We start from the raw sequence: 23,571 nt of genomic DNA, 5'->3' as shown, positions 1-23,571 counted from the left end.
CTTCTAATGAAAAGCACATTGTGTGATGCTATGATTGGACGTTTGTCCAGCTCATCCATAAGCCTGTAATCCTCTCAAGGTCAGAAATCACCTTTTATTTTCCTTTGCTTGCCTAGTACCTAGAGTATTGATGAGTTTCATTAAAGTTTGGTTGAATGAATTTTTAAGTCAATTTTATCTTCTCTAAATGGCACATGCTTGGGAAAAATAACTCGTTGTTACTTTTACATGTTACCAAATACCTCCATGGACATTGAGAATCTAACAATTAAAATGCTTACTGGCATTTTTGATCCTCTTAATCAATAATGTCCAGTGGGACTTTCTGTGACAATGATGGCTACTATGAACTTGAAATGCGTCTACTGCAATTAAGGAAATGAATTTCTAATATTATTTCATTTTAATTAATTTAAAAATAAATAGCTCAATATGGCTAGAAGATACTGATTGGTCAGCACAGCTCTGGATGTTTGGCATTATGTAGGTACTTCCATAGGGGTCGTCTATATTTTGACTTTGAGTCTTTTAAAAATGCCACAGACAAAGCTTTGCAGCTTCTTTCCTCTGAAAGGCAGCTTTTTAAACTGGAAACGACTATAAATATAGAGGGGAAATGATCTTATGCAGGAATAGGTATTGATAAGATAGTCTTTTCCTTAAAAAATGGCCTTAGAATTCAGTAGCATCATTGATTTTTGGTTGTGATTAATAACCTTTAAAATGTCTACCATTCACATATTATATGTTCTGTTCTATTCTTCAAAATATTTTTTATGAAATGGAATAAAAGATAAGCCTTTTAGACCAATGTTACATCGTAAACTCATAAGAGTTTTTTCAAGAAAGTTTATAACCCTTAGTAGGGAGACATTTTATGCAGTACAATATATTTTTAATGTGTAGTAAACATACTATTGCTGGATAAATAATCTTCATTTTACTCCACCCTAAAACAGTTTCTGAGATTACAGAGCCATTCTGTTAAAAGAACTATGCACAGTTTACTAAACACATTTCTTTAAACTGTCCACTAAATGAAAATAATTGATTCTTAAATCAATGCCAATTTTGTTTTTGGGATTATGAAAGAAGGGAGTTTTTGCTCTTTCCCTCAAAGATAGACAACAGAAAAAAATTTCCATAGATATGATTAAGGCATTCAGTATGCTTGATGTCTCTTAAGGATTTAATCCGTGGAAAAATACATTTAATTGCAGTAAGAGGAGGTTTCAACTCATAAAGTTTATAAGAAGAGGACTGTAAAACTGATAGTATAATTGAAGATTTATCATATATGTATTATCTACTTGTATTATCAAGGAATCCAGAAGACAGATGTCAAGTGTCAGTTTTTTAAGGAGTTTAAATTTAGAAATGCTAATTTAAACCAAGGACCTCAAGAGAATTATTATAGCTAACCAATTAGCCCCACAAAGACCAAGTTTAAAAATTCACATTTACAAAGCAATCCATCTATTATTTAACTGAAGACATTCTAGAGTGAAACGAAATCCATTTTTCAACAGCATCAAGCAATACTACAAATGTGAAAACAAATTAATAAGATTCAAAGGAATTTCAGGATAAAAATATAGAAAATGAGATCTGTTCATTTATATAATACTCATGACTTGTTTCTATATTATTTTCTAGAAGCAGGTGTAGACCTGGGTTTCAACCTTATGTCCATTATTTACTTCAGTCCCTGCATAGCTTCTGTGCTTCAATTTTTCCATTAGTAAAATGTGAATAATCATCATGATTTTTCATATGAAAAGCATTTAGAGAATTAAATACTCAATAAATATCAGCCACTCTCATTAAAAGCAAGGTTGGCTAATATTAGGAGAGCTTTTTCTCAAATCCATAATATTCAGATCTCTCTTCTTTAGTTTCTCAAAATGTAAATCTTAATATATGTGATCTTCCATAATAACTTTTATTCTCTTTCAAACATAAGCTATAGGAAGATAAGTCAGGGCAGCTGCAGCCCTACAGAAAGAGCAGAGTATAAGAGACTGTAATTGTAAGTCAGACTAAAACTACTCATTGCCTTACTGTCTAAGAACACATACCAAAATAATTATGAATAGTAAATTTAATTTCAAAAGTAACCTTTCAGTAGTGAAGCACAGTAGCAATTGTTAATATCACTATATTAACAACCTGAAGTAGCTAGCCAGTGAGATCCTCATTAAAAAATTTGAAGTTGTTGTGGTTTTATCAGAAAGAAGAAGAAGAAAAGAGAGGAATCTGTATCCTACCCCAGAATTCTAATAGGAAATGAATCACGGGAAGGAGAATCGGCAGTGACAGCTGGAAAGAAGCAAGGTGAGCAAACCAAATCTCTAGGTCCTGCAGGAAGAAAGGATTATACCGAAAGCTGACCCCAGATGAAGAAGGTGACCCAAGTGCTTAACCAGCAGGAGGGCCCATATGTTGCCTAACAGCAGGGAGGCGGGAAAGATGCCCAGTCAGGGATTCAACCAACACCATGATTATATAATGAATGCAAATACTCGCTGGAGTTAGCCCGATCTAACTCTGCATCTTGGCCCAACCATTTGCTAGCAATGCAACATTAGGCAATTTGTGTAAACTCTCTGAGATTCATTTCATTATTGTAAAATGAGGACAATGATTTTAATTTCTTATAGTTTTGTTGAATTAAAAAAGACGATCTACAAAACGATTAGCACAATTGCTGGCAGAAAATAGATTTTTTAAATTTGGGGGGATATATCAATTTTATTTTATTTTATTTTTTATTTCAGAATACTATGGGCATACAAATGTTTAGGTTACATATATTGCCTGTGCCCTGCCCGAGTCAGAGCTACAGGCATGTCCATCCCCCAGACGGTGCACACCACACCCATTAGGTGTGAATATTCCCATCCCTGCCACCACCCTCCCACCTGCCCGACACCTGATGAATGTTACTATTATATGTGCACATAAGTGTTGATCAGTTAATACAATTTGATGGTGAGTACATGTGGTGCTTGTTTTTCCATTCTTGGGATACTTCATTTAGTAGAATGGGCTCCAGCTCTATCTAGGGTAATACAAGAGGTGCTAGATCACCATTGTGTTTTGTGACCAAGTGCCCATCAATACATGAGTGGATTAAGAAAATGTGGTATATGTATACTATGGAGTACTACTCAGCCATAAATGTTATTTTTAATTAGCAAATAATTGTATATATTTATGGGGTACAGTGTGATATTTTGATATATATACATTATGGAATGATTAAATCAAGCTAATTAATATATCTCTCACCTCACATAATTATCATTTTTTGTGGTGTGAACATTTAAAATCTGCTCTTAGCAATTTTGAAATATACATTACATTATTAACTGTAGTCACCACACTATGTAATAGATCTCAAAAACGTATTCCTCCTGTCTAACTGAAATTTTGTACCTTTTGACTGTTTCCTACTCCTAAATGTAATGTTATTATTTGAAGCAAATATTATTTGAAGATGAAGAAAAGTCTCTAAGCAACTGTATCTAAGTAGTTATTAATTGAACTGTTAACTACCATGGAGAATCTGCAAGCTATGAATTGACTAATAGCCCTAGACAAAGTCATTTAATATTTAAGATGCCTTTTATCTTTTTCAAATCTTGGTAGTTTTTTTTAGATTTTCTTTTATTTTGGTTTGTTGACCTTTCTCATGACCTCTTCACCCTGTACTTTCAAAGTTAGCTATGAAGGATGTAGTGGGATCTGAGGACAAAAATCCCTCCCATGTATACTTTTTTATGACAAGTGAATATTTAAGGAGGTAACATGGATGAAAAAGGGCTCTGGAGGCTAAAGAAATGATTCCACTTATTTTAATTCTTTTTTTTTTTTTTTTTGCCACACAGACTTACTTTAAGTATATTTTTTGTTCCAATCAGGAGCTCAAAGATTTAGGCAGTTGTTGTTGTTTTTTTTTTAAGAAATCTATTTTGGACCTGAGGTTTGTCAATTTTATTCAGTCTTGACTTTTATGCATTTCATTCTGGGTCACCAAATGAAACTGCAAAGCTAGGATGAATTAGGGAACCTGTCAAAATGGATTGAATACCCATGTGTGCAGAACACAATTACATAGAAGCTCTCCTGAGTCAACAGGAATAAAATATTTTTGCTAGGAACCTGGTCTCAGCAGCGTACATCAACTCCATTTGCACACAGGGACGTGCGTTAACACTGGTAACAAACTGCTTTTCTGCTGAAGAGGAAAAAGTATTATGTGGGAAACTTTTACTCCTTGGGCTTCAGCAATGCAAAAATAGCATATATTGCAGTGGATTTCTGTCTTATTATTTTAACATCAATATTTAATAAATACTTTATATAGAATAAGAGTCTAGTTATACAATAAAAACAAGTAGTTGTATAATAAAAATGAAAGGACTGATCCCCTAAATTTTAGGTGTTCACAATGTAAATGTAAAGATTATATACATCAGTTAACCCTTTATTAGACGTTACAGATTTCACAGAATAATTTGGGGCAAGTTGTATTTATTATTATGTTCAGGGTACAAACATTAAAACTTACCAACTCTAAGTATCATCAGAATTTTCTGAAAAATGTCTTTACAGAGGAGATCATTAGCTTTGCTTGTCAATGGGCTTTTTCCTCTTCATGTGCATTATTTAATCTTAATTTATTAAGAGAATAAATATGATAAAAATATGAATTATAACTGAATTTTTATATACTCTTACTTTTATAGACACAATTTTCTATAATGGCCTTGGATGAGAATAAATTGAAATAATACAAAATTTATTAAATTAGAGAGTAATATTTTCACATTAAAAATTGATTTGAAGATTGTTATTTTTTTACATCAATGGAAACTAAATATTTTTGTTAAAGACTTATTGGAATATTTACAGGATGACATTTGCACACAGTTGTGGCTTCAAATGGACTGACATCATATCACTATGTCACCTGGAGAAGATATTGCTGAAAAGTTGTTAATGCTAAACAAGAAAACAAGGTAATTATCTCTAGGCTTTTATGTCAAAGAAATAGTGTGAATAACTAAAATCCAAAGAGATTCCAGGACTCCCTCAGGGGCGTGCATTAATAGCTAGTTGTGGTGAAAGTAGGTCCGCAACGTAGATCTCCTGTGTTGCAGACAGAACTGTTTCTCTTACAGAATTCTTCGTGCTTAGCAATGCAGGAAGACTCGTTGCTATTAGCGTTTCCAGCATTCCAATTTTTCATTCTGCAGGACTCTCTCACCCTTGGTAGCATTCCTATTCCAAGCCCGTTAACTGCCAGCAGCACCCACAGGTTCTTAAGCGCCTTCCAGGAAGACAGTTCTGCCCTGGTTGAGAAATGACACATATTTCAGAAGTTCATGTACTGGGAGCAAATCATAAAGAACAAGATTCCCAGAGTCTCATGACATTTTTCCTTCCTTCATTCCTTAATTCCCTAAGTATCCTGTGGCTTTTCTTGAAGCAAGGCAGAGAGCTTTCTTCTGATCTTTATATGCGTTCAAAAAAGAAAAATGTACACTACTGGGAAGCTGTCACTAGAAAATGAAAGAGACCATTATTATTCCTCCTTATTTTTATTCTACCTATGGATTTGTTGAGGAACACATATTAATATGACATGGTATTAATAAAATATCTATTAAGTGCAAGCACACTTAATGGTTCTAACAGACATTTTAGGTGGAAGAGGTAGGAAGTTCAAGTGTATGTTAGATATCTAGTCTTATCCTCTAAGTTTTAATAGTCTTCCGTGAATAAGCTAATTCAGATAATAAAATATCTTTTATAATTGTATAAGGGAATTATAAAGTCATTATCCCAGTTTGACTACACAAAATGTGAGAAGTTACTATAGTGTGTGTGTGTGTGTGTGTGTGTGTGTGTGTGTGTGTGTGTGTATTTAACCAAGAACATACTATTTAGTATGTGGCAAGCACAGTTCTAAGCACTTAATCCTCATACCAATCCTATGAGGCAGGTACTATTCTTATCCTCATTTTATAGGTGAGGAAACAGGGGTAGGAAGTAAGATCACACGGTTAGTGTGTGACAGAGCAAGAAACCCAACCCAGGCAGTCAGAATCCGGTACACGTTCTTTACCACCTCACTGTTTTGTCTCTACACAACACGATGTTATATGGGGAAAGAACATTGTGAAAACTACATTTAGGATGCTGGCCAAGTAGGAAAAAACGCAAGTGGCCACTTGCCAATCAGATGTTATGTTGCTACATCTGAAGCTACAAGGCTTCTAGAGACATCTTTTTGTAAGAGTTTCATTACAATCTGGTTTTCCAGAGATATCAGCTGTCAAACTTAGTACTTAACGAAATTGGATATAACCTTGATCTCTCTCTCTCTCTCTCTCTCTCTGTCTCTGGATCCGTGAACTCCAGTAGTGGGCTTTACTCCTCTTCCCCTTGCCCTAGGCCCAGCTCTCTGAGAGGCCTGAACTATGTTAAAAAAAAAAAAAAAAAAAAAGAGGAAAAATAATTCAAGCTGATAACTGAGTGCCCTACTTTACACTTTTTATTTTTAAGAGGTGATAAAGTTTTAAGGTTTGCAGACTGGAGCTTGTCAATTTTGATTAGGTTCAAATCCAGTTCCTCTAGTTGAAAAATGAAATTAGAGAGGGGTAGGTTAGTGTTAAAATTTTTAATGAAATTTCTGATTTACAGTGGAAAACATTAAATCTTAATAGAATGCTTATTTTCAAGGCGACTGACTTAGCATGTGCTTCATGGGATCCCCATGTCCCCATGTCCCCTCTGTTTTATTTTCCTCCATTTGTCATTCCCTCTCTCCTTTTCCCTTTAAACTTCCCTCTTGTTCTTATTCCTGGTTTTTTCCCCTTTCTCTCATCTTCCCACTCTCCCTCTCTTCCTCCATCTCTCCTTTTCTTGTGGTTAAAGAGAGGGCAGCAGAATTGGTATCAGGAAGTAGTGAGATACAATGATGGAGGAAGGGATTCCTCTCTTTTTCTCATCACCATTGCTAAGTTTTATCACCACTGAAAGCTCCTAGAAATATGCTGTACTTGCCATTCTTATTTTTTTATCTCTCATCTTCTATTTAATATTTTTAAATTGCAAAATAGTTTGTGAGTCTAGAACAGCACATAATGTATATATGCACAGTTTATTTACTGCCATTAACTCTTCAACTGGCTGTGATTTGGATTCTGCCTTTCCTCTGAAGGATCTGGCTCTGACCAGGGTCACAATGACTTAATTGTAATTACTACATTGATTACTATATTTTATTTTTCAGAGTTCCAGTTAGTTCCTTTTCAAATCTGCTTGATCTTTTTCTTTCAAAGTCTCCTGTTCCTTGCTTACATTTTGAAGCCTCCATAGAAACTAAATTTGGATATTTTTTACATTCTATGCCTAAACTTTTGCTATTTTTGCATCCTACACCCAATAATTTCAATAACTGAAATCTGAGGAGATCTCATGCTGCTTTCAGCTGTTTCTGCTGGTTCTCACTTGTGAGCTCTTGTTCTCTGGAAGTTTTATCCATGGAAATTCCTTGAGGCCTACGTTAAAGTTGTTTTCCTTCAGAGAGGATTTGTGTTTACTCTTACCGATCCTCCTGGAAGCACTACCGCTTTAACTTCAATCCTCGGCTTGATGGCTTGGAGACCACACAGATAGTGTAAGTTCATATTGCAAACCCATGTGCAGTCAGGCTCCCATGTTCAAATTCTCAGGAGAGATGTTTTTATTCCTCCCACTGAAAGCCAAGGTTAAGACAAGAAAATATTCTTGTTGCCCCTCCTGTACTGTATGTTTATTTCCAATTCTATTCCACTGTGGAGTTTTTTGTGGTCCCAACTTTATGGGAGATTTCTTCCTAGGCTCTCCACCTTGGAGGGGCTCTAAGTTATATTCACAGCTCCTCTGTGATTCCCACAGCTATCAAAACAGATTCTGAAAATTACCAGGGTTAGGCAGCCAAAAGCCAGCTTGAGTATTCACTCACCTCCCAGGATTCCCACTTTTTGGTGGTGGTTTTTATTTTTAAAAAAACAATAAAGGTAAACTTCTACTGAAAAAAGAAAATTACAGAGAAGTACAAACATTCCAAGTCTATGTGAAAGCTTGATGAATTTTTCACAAACTGAACACATCTATGTCACCAGCATTTAGGTCAAGAAAAAGAACATTACCAGTCCCCAGAAGCCCCCTTCAATCTCCTTTGCAGCCACTAACTTCATTAAAGAATAATTATATGCTGACTTTTAGCAACAGAGATAAGTTATATCCATTTTGTATTTTATGTAAATGGCAAGGATTCTCACTTTTGCTTCATTTTTTAATTTGTACAGATTCTATGCTTTTTTGTCAGCTCAGGGATGCATTTAAAATGGAAGGGTCTTCTTATATTTTATCTGTCATGTTTAGTTGTTTTCAGGACAATGGGCATTCAAGGAATCTAATCTATACTGCGGTCAATGACTTTTTCCTTGTCAATCCGATGGTCTCCTCTTAGTCCTCCTCTTACTTGCTCTCCGTGTATCCTGAAACGCATTCTTTCCTGGCTCCTGTGATCCCACTCCTAGGTTGTCTCCTATCTCTCTGACTTTTATTAAGCAATGCTTTACTGTAATTATTTGAGTAAATGATGCTGTCTCACTCCGTTATTGTAAAATCCTTGAGAAAGGAACTTTTATCTTAATTACGTATGTTGCGCTTGATATGGGTACTGATTCATTCCAACCAACCAATACTTATTGAACACATTCTATGAACCAGGACTGTTCAGGGACTGGATATACAAAAATTGCCATGGCATTTAAGATCCCTGCCGTCCTGGAGCTTAAATTTGTTAGGGGACATTGTGTGTGCTCAAAAAAGTGTTGCTAGACAAATGAATGATCCAATGAAGAGTAGCAAGATGAAAGAAGAAAAAAGGGAAATTGTCAGCTGCAAAACAGGGTAAGATGACCTTTAGAGCAATAGTAGCAAAAAGGACCTAGAGAGTTAAAGTTGTTGCCTAAGGAGGGTATTCTAGAACCCAATCTAGGGTTAGAGTGTCAGATAGTGTCCAAGATGAGAATAACATGGCTTAAATGGAATACAGAAGTCTAGAAATAGGAAGATAAAAATTTCCAACACTGTTCACACTGTTCTGGAATATCTTGCTTTTTATTGCAATATTACAGGTCTGCTATGTGTACGTACGTCATTTAGAGCATTGATAAATAAGATGATGACAATGACTCTGAGGAGCACATTTCATCCTCCTCCTTCAAGCTTCCCCCTAAAAGGACAGGGACCTGCTCATCTCTCTCTGCATTTCAGTCCCCCTCTTTTATTCTTACTTCTTCAAACATTTACACTTTTGCTTCTCCACTTCCGTGTGTCTTCTCATTCTCTATTTTCTTTCTCCAGGTTCCCTGGGGTGTCTTTCTTCTGTCTCTGTATTTTCCTGTCTACATTCCTCCCACTTTTTTCCTTCCCATCACTCCTGTGCCTTTGTCTTGGTCAACTCCTTATTTGTAGGAGCTGAACGTTCAATTCTTGGCATTTTTACTTCTTACATTCTTCTTTAGCAATCATGTCCAGTGTCATGATTGAAACTAACACCTCTACGTGGCTGAGTTCCAAATCTGTATCTCCAGCTCCCTTTCTTTCTCTTTTAGTCAACTTTAGTCAACTACTTCACCAGTAGGTTATGAACCCCTGAATGTATTGGTTGAATTTCAATGTTCTGCGTAACATCATAAAAGCTCATAGCATAGGAATGTTTTTTACCAACATGGACTTGCTAGATGACACTTTGTGCTGCGTATCATGCCGGTAATTGAAAAAGGCTAGCATTTTCATAATCTGCATTCCTATCCCCCACAAATCACCACATAGACGTTGAAAAACAAACATCAGAGGCTTTAAAAAGTGCTTGCTTAAGTCAAAAACTCGTAAAAGTTTAAGCGTTTACCTACTTTGTTTTGACCCATGACGCTTTGACTTTCAAAAGAATCCCTTAGAGGAATACTATGTTTATTAAAGTTATGCTGTTGATATTTATAGTGTGCACTGTGAAACAGTTAGGATTTTTTAAAGTGAAAAAGTAAGGTATAAGCTTTTGCTATATAAGAGCTATTTCAAGCTTAGTACCCTAAATCTGATATTTATTCACTATAAATATGAAATTACAAAGAAAGAATAAGAGAAAATTGACCCTAAGTCCTAAAAATGCTAAGGATGTTGAAATAAACTTTCCTGACTATTTAATATTTCCACTAAACCACCTTTTAACTTAGATTTCAACAAGTTGGTTATTCCTTAAAATGCTCTGAAGGTATAATGCAAGCCTGTCAACTAAAACTTTACAGACACCTTCAAAAGTGTGTGCAGTAACCTTTAGAAGTAGGACAATGAAACAAGTTTCTGATAAATAAGTAAAACTATTACATTTCTTAATTAGTCTGTCGGCTAGTTGGCAAACTGACCTATGTCAAAAGATGAACTTAGGCACATTAAAATTTTAAAGAGTTTATTTGAGCAGACAATGGATCATGAATCAGGCAGTGCCGAATCACAAGCAGTTTGGGCTCCACCAAGGGGGCACGAGGACAAAACTTTTATAAGGTGCTCGTGGAAGCAAGACAAAGAAACTGATTGTCTAAAGTGAAGAATCCCTAGTTAGAGACCAGTTGGCAGTTTCTGATTGGTACAGCCCCTAGTTAAAGGTTATTTGGAGGTTTCTGATTGGTTAAGTCATTCTGAGTTGGGTTTCAGTTTGCTTATAGTAAAAACCTAGAACGCTGAAGTCATCTCAGCCTAATGGCCTCCTGATTAATTTTTTTTTAACACCTAGAACAAGCAGACAGAGGAAGGTGATGTTGTTTACCTTTCCTAAACCACCTTGGATCACAGAATTAGATGAGGTTGGGGAACTCACTAGAGAGGATTTGCCCTTGCCAAGGGACGCAATGGGTAGCTCTGCGTCAGGGGCTGTAGTCCAGCTGGGGCCAAATGGGAGTCAAGGTCAGACCTGTAATAGGCTTATGGCACCCGTGAGAGCCAAGGTGAGGCCGCATCAGCCAGCAGTCACTGATGGGCAGTGACCAAGGTGGTGAGAAGCCAACCCATTCCTGACACCAGTAGTCTTTAAGGGTAAAGGTCAGCAGGGCAAGTATTGAGCAGGGCAAGTATTCACCAGGAAGACCACAGGCATTTCTCCAAACACCAGGGATAACAGAGGAAAGTTCGAGGATAGCACCTGAACCTGAGGATTTCACCTTCAGGGCAATGGTGAGAAGTTGGGAAATCTGTACACCCTTTTCCATACGCCCACATGCTACCATGAGGAGAGAATCAGGGAAATGGATGAACCACTTGAGAGACCAAACAATTTCATCAGAGAGAGGCTGAACACCACTCCAAAAGGTGTTTAAATTATCAGAGTGTACTAAGATTTAAGAGAGATACTTACGTGTCTTCCTCCAATTACAACCCAGAAAGGTTGGGTTTTAGGAAGCCAGATTAGACACAGATGAAACAAAGAAATTACATTTCCCATTATATACCCAAGTAGTAATATGAGTTAAGATGTGTGGCTTTGCTGTGTTTATTGTTCAAGTGCTCTATATCATTTTATTTTTTACCTTCTTGATCTGTCCAAGACAGAATATGCTAAATAATTCCATTACATTAGTGTTTCTATTAATATCAATTTATCCTATATGAATAATTTTTGCTTTATCTCTTAAAGTGTTACTTTATTTATAACAGATTTATTATTATTATGCTTGTCATTAATATAAGATAACCACTTTTGTCTAACTTGCTATTTGCCTACAATTTTGCTTTGTTAGTATATTGCCATTCCTAACTTTCAGTTTTTGTTCTTTACTTTAAAATGCCTTTTCAGGTATGTTTCTTGTAAAGAGAATATAGGTTGCTTTCGTTCAACTTATTCCTGAAGTATTAGATGTTTTTCCCTCTCCCTGTGTTTTTTAACAACATTATCATGCTTTTCTCTATCCATTCTGCATCTTTGTTAATCTAATTGGGGATTTCTATACTCAGACGGTATTGCTAAAGTTTCATCATGCCTTATATTTTTAGAGCTTTTCTTTTCAAAATTATTTTTCTTATATCTTCATAGTTTACATTTTAAATTTTTTTATTTTATATCTTATTTTTAACCGTAGAGTATCTTTAATTAGACATCTATATTTAAGTTATTGCAAAGCTAACTGCCAATTCTTTTACAAGAAGGCTAACAGATTCTTGTGTTTTCAATTTTGAATCTGCTGGAGTTCATTTATCTTTGATTTTTTTTTTTTTTTTTTTTTAGTTTGAGGTAGGTTTACATGGGTGATATGGTAAATTACTGAACTCTTGCATAAGAGAATGATCGTTTTTGCTGTCTTTGCACAAGGATAAACAACCTGAGTGGATAGAAAATCATTTGCTTACAACTCTTGTCTCTTAAAATCTACATAAATTGGTCATTTCTTATAGCACTGTGAGCTACAAAAAAAACCTGAAGACAAACTGATTATGCGAGTCTGTAACTTTTTCTGACTGGATACTTTTTGGGCTTTCTTGATAGTTTTAAATGTACAATCTATCTCCATTAATACTTTCTGCTATTCAGTAATCAGCACTCAGTAACCCAGGTACCTATCCTTATTTTCAGCTCAAGCATATGATAGAATTAAATTTTGATTATTGTAAATTTAGAGTTTGGGGCTTTACTTTCTTTCATCTCCTCACTTTCATTCTTTGGCCTTATCATCTGCATTCTGGGAAAGTCTGGAGTTTATCGTGAAAATTACTGATTTAATATTTTACAGTGTCAATCTTGCTCTTTACGATCTCCAAGGAAGACTTTAAATCTGAAATTCTATTTTACTTTCCTGGAAAATTGCTCATTTTGGTTCACTCACCATCGCAGACTGTCAAGTCTGTATCTTTGGTCCTGTTTCATAGAGTCCATATATTTTCACATCTTACTGAAGGCAAGTGCATATTTTCTACAGGTTGCTTCTATTTCACAAAGAATATCACTGCCACTGGCATGCTCTTACTCTGAACTTTCATAGAAATGTTCATACGATGTATCCTTTCTTCCCCCAGCACAGAGCGATCCCAGTATGGTATTTATTTGTTGACTGAATGGGTACACAGAATGTCTTCGTCCAGCTCACTGTCTACGTGGCTGCTCCCAGACTCCCTCTTTCTCACCCAGAACTGAATTGGCAGTGGCTGTGAATGTTCCTAGCCAGCGTACAGTGTGGCTGTGCTGGACTGAAGTGGGAGCTCTTAGGTCTTCACTTGCTGGATGGGAATTTATTTTTTAAAAACCTGAGGCAGCCTGCAAATGCAATGTACAGAAACAATTAACACCACCCTGCAAATGTATTGCTCCCAGTCCTTAAAAGGCCATATACCCATATCGATTCCCCTTTACCTCTGTAGTTATGTATATTGAGATTTGTAATCCCTGAATTTGGGATGTGGTAGGCAGGGTTGGCTACTTAATTTGCAGAGCCCAATGCAAAATGAAAATATGGGGCACTTTGCTCAAAATGCCAAAAATAAAATGTTGTTAAAGGCACAGACATATAAGTGTTTCCCTTTCTTCTGCATTCTTTCTCTGGACCTGTCATGCTGTTTTTTTATTTGCTGTTTAATGTCACACACCCCTGGGCACAGGCATACTTGCCAGGCAATTTCAGACCCTTATAGGTGCCTGGGCCCACGCCACAACCCTCCGCCACACCAATGCACCTCGTCCTCTGGGAAAGCCAATCTCCACTTGCCACGCATCTGCCTTCCCAACCCAAGCAATGGGCAACTGCCAAGGGATTGCAGCCTGCCCAGAGGTGCTCAGTACCTGAATTGGGGGTGAGGGAGAAGCCTACCCCGGCTAACCTGCCCTTCTCATGCACCACAGTGCTGTCAGCCCGGGGCAGGATAGCTTCTGCCATACCTTACCCAATATGCCACCGGGCAGCATGCCCAACCCCAACTTCTCTGGCAGCAGTCACCAGGCAAGGGCGGAAAGAGAGAAGCTGGGTGGGATCTGGGGTGGCAAAAGTTGGGAAGCTGGCAGACAACAGCCTGTCCCAGGAAGCAACAGGAGGAGAGACCATGTACGCCTAGGCTTCGAGCCCCAGTGCACGTTTCATTGCCCCATCAGACTTAATTTACAAAACGCATTTGAAGACAAAATTATTGAGAATTTCAAGATGTTGGCCACAAAGCATTAAACCTCAAGCATGGGGCTCTTGTGAGCATGGGGCCCTAGGCAACTGCACTGGTCACAAATAGCAAAGCTGGTCCTAGGGGCAGGGAGAGTGAGCCCATATCTTGCTACCTGTACTCCACAGATGGATACAATCCCATTTCCTGACTTCTGCGTCTCGGAGTTAGAGGCAGATCTGGGAGAGAGTCAAACTCCTTCTATATTTACTTCCTTGAAGGAATTGCTGGTCCAAATTAGTGGCTACTGTATTTCTCAGTCCGGCATCAGCTGTACTGGAATTAAAGGAAATACTTTCCATTCTCTTTGAAATGATTTACAGATCTACTTATTTTGAAGAGCTGTTCAGAGCCTTTGTCTTTTCTGTGCCTGAAAGGATGTTTTACCAAGATGTTAAGAAAAGCACACGGAATTCTTTGCCTAATGATATTTTCAATCACGATGCCACTTAGACTTGAAGAGAGGTAAAGTGGACCTTTCCGTCACTTTCAACAACTCTGTATGGTGTATCCAGCACCATGAAGCCCTGAGGCCTTTCCTAGTCACTGAACTAGTAGCGCCTACATGCACAGCATAAGGAAGTGGAGAACAAGTTTCTTTTAACAGCTCCCTCTCAAATTCTGCAAGATGACTGTCTTTGTCAAGAAAAAAACACCTTTGTAAGCCACTCTGGAGTTGGAAGGTAAGATACAAATGTTACTTGCTCAAGCATTAAAAGTTGGTTGCTAAATTGCTATGCCCGAGACAAGGAAGGGAATTCGTCTTGCTGAAAGAGTGAAAAATATAAAGGAGAGGGATTCTCCCTGACATGACAGAACACTACGCTCTGGGTAACTTTTCTTTGGAGGCTGAAATTCACAAAATGTGAGATAATTTTTTTTTTTGGAGTGAAAATACAAAATAGCATCTTCAAAATAAAAGCCAACATTCTTTTCATTCCTAGTAATTCTTGTCATATAGATTCATTGTTTCAGGGGAAACAAATAAATCTGAGAACAAAGAAGTCATTGCTTAGCTTTGACTTTCCAAACAGACTTAAAAAAAAAAAAAAAAAGCACAGCAGAAACAATAATCAGGAAAGCAAAGTTTTTACTTGCAGGAACCAAGCTAGTTGAGAAGGAAAGGGAAAAAAAAGATTTGTGATTTTTAAGGAGCTGAGAAACTACAGTTTGGAGGACTAAGAACTGAAGAGACACAGGATGTGCCACCCCGAAAGATGCCACTTTGGCATAAGGATTATTTTGAGCTGAAGGCAATTGAGAATCAATTGGGCACGAAGAGTTCTCTGCCCTCCTCTTGCCCACCTAGAAGCAGGGCATAAGTTTCCCTGGTGAAGGTGACTTCTGTACCACATACCAGGAAGAGGACAGCTACTCTATTCACTGGAGACAGAGAGTGGGTACCGAGATGAGTTTGCATAGACCAGTCTTACTACAGTAACCCTAATCTTCCACTAGTTTCCCTCATATATTTCCTAGTTACTTCCCCACAATTTATCACGTCTTAAAGCCCCAACCCCCCTTCCTTTGTTAAAATCATATATAAACTCCTGAGTCTTGCCACTACATTGAGTTTTACTTCTTTTCTGGGAACTCCAACGCACATAAATATGAACAAAAATTGTATACCTTTATTTCTGTTAATTTGTCTTTTGTTAGTTTAATTCACAGACCCTCAGGAACTGCACCTAAGAGGGTAGAAGAAAAGTTTTTTCTCCCTGACAGTTTCTACCTATAAAGTAATAATTAGGAAACATGTTTCTTGCCCCGAAGAAAAGAAAAGGAGAGACAAATAGTTTAGATATGAATGAGAGGCCTGATTCATGGGACCCATCCAGAGTTAAATCCCAGAAGACAGGGATAGTGACTGTAGATAGAAAAAGCCCGGAGCAAAAGAAACGGTTTCTGGCTTTCTGCTCAAAATGTTGAGGGAGATCGTCTCTCAGACTCCCTCCAGTTAGTTATCAGGCTACTGTTAACGATGCTAATTCTGGGTAATTAGGGTCAGAGTTGTAGGACACCTAGCTGGGGTCCGAGAGCAAGAGAAGCGGTTATTGGGAAAGACATTATATATATGGTGTCAAGCGAGAAAGAAGCCTTCAGGACCCTACCAAACTTTACACTGTCACTCCTCATTACACCTTTAATAAACCTCTCGTTGCAATCATATTAGTTTGTCACTAGAACATGACTTTCATTCCCCTTGGTCATGCCAGACTCCTCATCCTACCACAAACACAACTAATTTCTTAAAGGGCAGGCTTACTTGTGATGAGAAGCCTTCCCAAATCTTTATCAGACTTTATCTTTCTCTCTCTCTTACACTTCCACTTTATATTATCTTTTACACTTTCACAGTCTGCTTTGTGTCACAGTGGGCAAGAAATGCACAAAGAACCAAAATGATTTTTTTTTTTTACAGGATAAGGGACATTCCACAAAATACCTGACAAGTACTACTCAAAACTGCCAAAGTCGTTGTGTCAAGTTCATGCAAACAAGGACATTCTAAGAAACTGTTACAGCCAAGAGCCTGTTAGAGCCTAAGGTGACACGATGACCACATGGAACATGGTATCCTGGGTGGGAACCTGGAACAGGAAGAGGACATTAGGTTAAAAGTAAGGCAATCTGAATAAAGTACAGAAATACAAACAAACAGAAACTCATTATGGTATGTTATTTACTCTATGGATAAAACATATAAGCAAGGCAAACAGCTGTTCTTGAAAAATCTAGAACTTTCTTGCTGGGATTAATTCATATACAAATCATTAGAGTATGACCAGTAGAACAACTATGTAGCTACACTTTGTTAGCTCTTCAATTTATTTTATATGTTTAAAAGGAATAAAGCAGCATGTCTTTAAAAAACAGATTTTGAGTAATTTAGTAAGGATTACCTTACCTTTTCTCCTAAATTAGTAAAACATATGTATGTGTCCAAGCAATTAACAGTATTATGAAATAAGACTTCTAAAGATAGATTATCTTTTTAAAAGGGATATATAACTTTTGCATATTCATATGTAACACATAATTATGCTTTTATAAATATAAATCTAATAGATGGGAAATTTTTGTGCATACTATTACTTTTAGCTCTATTTTCAAAAGGAAGGCAAGGCTTACACAAACTTTTTTTTTTTTTTGAGACAGAGTCTCGCTCTGTTGCCCGGGCTAGAGTGAGTGCCGTGGCATCAGCCTGGCTCACAGCAACCTCAGACTCCTGGGCTTAAGCGATCCTACTGCCTCAGCCTCCCGGGTAGCTGGGACTACAGGCATGAGCCACCATGCCCGGCTAATTTTTTGTATATATATTTTTAGTTGGCCAGATAATTTCTTTCTGTTTTTAGTAGAGACGGGGTCTCACTCTTGCTCAGGCTGGTCTCGAACTCCTGACCTCGAGCAATCCACCCGCCTCGGCCTCCCAGAGCTAGGATTACAGGCGTGAGCCACCGCGCCCGGCCCACAAACTTTTTTAGTCATATTTCACAGAATCTAAAATCAATGTTTTATGTATCACTAAGAAAGAGAAAAATGTTGTTAATTATAATTGCAAGATGCTATTGATTGTAAGAAGTATTCCAATTTCACATGTATTAAAGTGTGAACACATGTGTATCTTTAGAATCAATGAAATGCAGTTTTTCATAGAAATATAATTTAAGTATTTTATATACTATAGGTGAAATATCTTACTAAATACACTGAGGGGACACAGAGTCCCCCAAATGTTAAAGTAAACTGAAAAATAGCCCCAAAAACTGATTAATAGAAAATGCGAATGCTATCCCTACATACTGTCCCACAATTAATAATTTTTAAATATACAACCATATTATTATGATTATTATTTTGAAATAGCTTAAAGTATATTTGTTTGTATCACTTCACATAGATTATCAAAACTCCTATTGAACTCAACTTTTGAGTTAATTTTTTAAAGCCAAAAAGGGAATTAAAAAAAATTCTGGGTTCTGTCATCTTAAATGAACACACAAAGTTTATACATATAACCTTGGACGTTGTTCATTAAGCAAAAAAAGTATCTTTAAAGCCTTATTCTGTTATATGACTTTTTAAAAATATTAATTGCTTCCATAGATGAGAAAAACTGCCTTGAGTTTACTTTGTCTTTTTTTAGGCTCAAAGGTAAGTGTGATTTCTTTGTAAATAAGTTCTGGAAGACCAACATATTCTGATATGTAGGACAGAATTAGGTCTCATTTTTGTTGGTCTTAGAAGAAACTCGATGTTAAAAGTTAAGCTGTGAAGATTCTCCTTGAGAACAAAAGCATTTTTGGTAGAGGTTACTTCACAAATTAAGGAGGCTGAGTTTCACAGTCAAGTTTCCCCTTGTAACTTAAAAAAAAAAAGTTGGATGTTCTAAAATCTCATTGATTTCTTTAATATCTGTATCATAAATAAAAAATATCATATTTCCCCCCAGGTGATTTAAATAAACACAGTGGTAATAGATGATCTCATTACAAAATCACTATGAAAATAAAAAATCCCCCAAGGTCTATGTTAGTGTTCTAGGGATATTTATTAATAAATCTCACACCTAAAATTCCATCAAGGACCTTCACTATGTTCATATCCGTCTTTAGGCTGGCCGCAAAGGTAGTAGACAGTATACCTTACACATTTCATTGTGTACTTATAACACGTTTTGTTTCTAGTTTTCCAAATTATACCAATTAAGTATTTTCTTGGCACGGGCCTGTGTTCCAGGCCAACCTATGGCGACCCGGATGAGAACAACACCTTGAGGACTCAGGAACAGGCCCCAACACCTCTGCCACTGCCCAAGTGGATTGCCACGCACAAAGGATGTTGGTGGCCCTGGTGACCTGTGGAGACATGGCTAGATCCACCCTCCACCGCCAGGGCCTGATTTTTTCATCAGGAGGTGATTTAAAAGATGCCCCTCATGAGGACTGTGCCTGTCAGCTGCATGGAGTTCCATTCAAGGACTCTCTGAGCCTGACGGCTCTGCAGCGGTATTTGGCTGCCTGGGGAATAACGCTGGTGGAAGCATTCTCTGGAATCGCACACACAGCACATTTCTGGATGCTAAAAGTGGTTTTAGGGAAGGCCTTGACCGAGTGCCTCATGGATTCCTGCAGCGTGGATGCCCACGAGAGACAGAGGACCGCAGCTTCTTGCAAGGACTGAGATCTCTGTCTTTGTCTCAGATGAGAATGTTTGGTTGGGTCTCTGCCAGCTGCCTTTCAGAGCTCCCTTTGAAATGGTGTTATGCTTCACAGGGTTGTTGAGGATCACAAAATAGACATCAGTTTGTGAAACACCCAGCACTGTGTTTGGCACACAGCAGATTCAGCACATGAACCAGCTGGACTCCTCACCCTCCGGGACAGACGGACTTTCAGCAAGAGACTCCTCGCCTGTGTGGGAAGGCAGGTGTGTGCCCAGCCCAGGAGCAAGAGGGATTGGGATCGTGGCCTGAAAGTTCCGTTCTTGGCCCCTGGTGACTGTGTGACCTTGGGCAGATCACATTCCTTCTCTGGCCTTTAATACCTTCATTGGTAGGGACCCTGTCTAATTTCTCTTCTAAACTGAGAGTGAAATGGGCACTATAATACTTGTGAGGTCCAGAGCCAAGAGCGAGACACACGAAGCCTCACGTGTAGCAAAATGTGTTTATTGGGGGCATCTGGGTGCAGATGGGTGGAGGTGAAAAAGCGTCCACACTGAGGGAGGGGAAAGCCTTGGGTTTTATAGATGGTTTCTTAGGGGGGAATGAGTACCTGAGCCAGAACAGCCACTACAATAAATTCTTTTTTTTAAAACAACCAGTTTCTGGGACGCCTGCATCAGTCTGATCCTCTAGAGATAAGGGGGGAGGGTGGTTCTGTCCCTATGGGTTGGGGGGATAGGAATGGTGGCTGCAGCTCTCTGTTGGGTTTACAACCCCCGGGACTACCCAGACTCCTCAGTTTTCTATTAACCGCATTCCGTCGCAAACGTACTTTTTGAATTCCCACCTGGAACAGCCCTAACAAGACTTACCCTGGGATGACAGGTATAAACCACATGTTGCTGGGCAAACTAGGCTCATCAGGTGGAGGGTGGACCATGCTGCTGGCGCTGGTACTGCTGCTGCTTCGTATCTTGGTCCAAATCTGCTCCTCCGGTTTCCCCTTTGCATTTGCATTGGCAGTTTGCATTTCTGTTTACAGCGTATGAGCTGGCATCTCACAGGCCTGCCTTCAGCTGCTTGGAAAAACCTGTTGCTCTCTGAGCCCAGTTATCTCAGACTGTGGCTAGAGCAGGCCTCACCTGTTCTGTTTTGTTTTGACTGCTGGGCCCCTGTGGACATTGTCAGCTGTAGTCCTAAGGGGCTGGGGGGCTCAGCGATGCCCACCAGCCTATGCACACGCCCCAGCCAGCATTCCCAGAGATGGGTGAGGGCCCAGGCCCCAACGGGGTGCCCAGGCCTCCTGGGGGTCTGCATAGAGTCACCGTGACAGAAGGGCTATATGACTCATTCTCCAGGACAAGCCTGGAGACCAGGAGTTCTTTCAATGAACAGCCGTGGGATTGCTTAATACCTGGTGTTTATGAATGTCTGGACTGTGACTGTTTAACCTCCCACCCTTTCACATGTGAAAAAACTGAAGTTCAGAGAAGTCCAGAAAGCTGCCATGTGTTAGCTTTGCTTAGGGTGGGAACCCGGAAAGTATGTATAGGAGGGAATGTGGTTAATGGAAAACTTAGTGATCATAAAGCCCGTGAAACAATAGCCGCAGGAGTCTGCAGACTCCGGAGGTTGTAAATCTAACTCTGATCACAGGCGGTTGCGGAACCAGTTCGTGTTCAGAAAAAAAAAAATTCACCCTCCCCAAACTTCCGTCCAAACCTCCTATAAAACCCACCGCTCTCGTCTTTTCTCGCGTGGAAGCTCTTTTGGCCTCCACCCATCTGCACCCAGATGCTCAAAATAAACAGCATTTTGCTACACATGAGGCTTTGTGAGTTTCCCTCTGGGCTCAGAACCTAACACCAAGGTTATCTAGGGGAAGAGTGAAGAAGCGCATGTTTGCATTCCAATCTGTTAACCTTCAACAACCCTACTCCTGTTTGGCTGGTGCTTCTAAAGTGCGCAGATGAGGTATGCAAGATGATTTTAGGTTATAGTTGGGCAAGTTTTGTTTTTTAAAAAACCTGTTTTATGTTTGTTTGAACTTGAGACCACAATTGGCATAGGAGACCTGTGATTTTGCAGATATTATTGCTTAGGGTATAGATAATGTATATATTTAAGAAAAAGTCAACTTGGTGAAACTATTAAAGAAATAAGTGAACACGGCTCTCCTGAACAGGACTAAATTTGGAGTACAGGTCCTCGCTTTGATTTCCAACATTTTGGTTGTGTGGCTTTGGCCACAGCACAGGAGAAAAAGTATCTGAGCCTGTGACTTGAGTAGCTGTGTCCTGCTTTATATCAGCTGCGCTATTCAGTCCACCATGATCCTTCCGAACTCCAGAAAATTCCTGATGAAGTGACTGCACAGCTCAGTCTGAAGACTGAAAACAAAAATAGCTATTATGATACTATAACTCTGCTTGAATTCACTGTGGATTCTGATCTGGGCCCTGCCAAATCTATTATATTTATTTTGCACCCAAAGTTTTCCAATCAATCCCTTTATCAATCTGATACTGAATTACGAAATAGTAAATATTCCCACCATGCAATTTTTAATAAAAGCATACTCTTAGTTACCATTTGGTCTGAGTTCTGTTAGTTTCTCCTCTAAAAAATACCCACCTTTATAAATAGTAACCAGTAATCAGAATTTGTGGATATCTTCTTTACGGTGTGCAAAGTGAAATCAAAGTACACGTGTCTGAGCTTTTCAAACTAGGGCACAGGTATGGGGCATATGATTAACCAAGATAACCACAATGTATCTTCCTAGAGGATCTAATATATTACAATATCTGGAAGGGGGGAAATATTTTATTTCAATGAATTTTAGAATTAGAATGCACAATTTATATTAGCATTTATGATAAAGCACAAGATTAAACCATTTCAACAACATGATTGACCTTTGAGAAGTTTTTGTTAGCAAACAGCATTGTGAAAATGCAAAGCTGTATTCAAATGTCATTTACCACTATCAAGTTTCAAAATCCCTAGGTCTCCAGGAAGCCAAATGGCCTCAGGACCTATCTGCAGAGTTCCATTTCCTCAAGCCTATCAGTTAGGCGGTGAAATAATTGTGTAAACTGAGGAAGGTGTGTTAATAATGGTGTATGAATTCTCCCAAAGAAAGCATGTTCTTAGAAATCTTCTGGAAAAGCCATTCTTGAATCCAAAGCCTCAGCTCAAAAGGCAGAACTGAGTGCTACCGATGGCCTCATGAAAGAAAACTGTCAGATAGGGGCTACAAAGTCTCCTCAAGTCAAATGACAATGAAGCTCTGTATGGAAGGCTGGGCCTAATTACTACAACCAGTGCCTCCTGTGACATTTCTTTAGCTCTGATTTTCTACTGCTTCTGTATTACTTTGGTTTGATAAAATATTCCAAGTGTCCTGCTTTCTGCTATCTCATCTACTTTAAAGGTATTTTAGTACTTCGAAGAATTATGTCAATATTAGTAATATAGATTTTCTTCTACGAACAAAGCCAACATCTATTTATATTATCAGCAATATGCTAACAAGCCTGGAGCAAAGAAATTACAATTCCATTCCCATTCCTATTATATTCAACCTAAGATGTCTTAAACACGCCTGCATACCTCACAATGCCTACCAGCTGATGGTGAGTAAATGCTTCTAAATTAGATTAACTCTTCAGTTTTCACTGAAAGAAATCATCATTTTGTTTCAGCTGAAACTAATTACCTGTACCTCTTTTACCTCATTTCCCTTGGAAGGGTTTTCCTAATGCAGCACCGTCAGTAACACACTGGATCTGATCAGCATACTTCTGAAACAGGTAATTTCTGCAATGCAGTAACAGCAGCTAACGGTGTTATTCTGAGGTAAGCCCTGTTCTAAGCCCGTATTATTTCAAATCCATATGCTAACTCATTTATTCCTCACAAAAACTCTGAGGTAGGTATTATTCCTAGTTTACAGATGGGGGTTAAGTAACTTGCCCACGGTCACATAGCAGCTGGGCTTTTCTATAGTGTCTCTCCCACGTTCTACTTAAGGTTAATTCACTGTTCATGTGCTGGTTCCACAAATTACATGTATGCTTATAGTCTCAGTATTAGTTTTCACAGAAAGATATGCTATATGAAAGCAAATGACATACTTTGTAAGC

General features: G+C 38.3%; 1 long non-coding RNA gene across 1 annotated transcript; it reads left to right on the top strand.

The window, feature by feature from the left end:
* Positions 1–2,191: 2,191 nt before the first annotated feature.
* LOC123627328 lies at positions 2,192–14,604 on the top strand. Its single transcript, XR_006731241.1, has 3 exons — positions 2,192–2,334; positions 4,918–5,024; positions 14,580–14,604. It is a non-coding gene; the product is annotated as an uncharacterized LOC123627328 (long non-coding RNA).
* The last annotated feature ends 8,967 nt before the right edge of the window (positions 14,605–23,571 follow it).

Source organism: Lemur catta, chromosome 24 (genome assembly GCF_020740605.2).
Source record: "Lemur catta isolate mLemCat1 chromosome 24, mLemCat1.pri, whole genome shotgun sequence".
Classification (NCBI taxonomy): domain Eukaryota; kingdom Metazoa; phylum Chordata; class Mammalia; order Primates; family Lemuridae; genus Lemur; species Lemur catta.
This window is presented reverse-complemented; position numbering and strand designations above follow the sequence as displayed.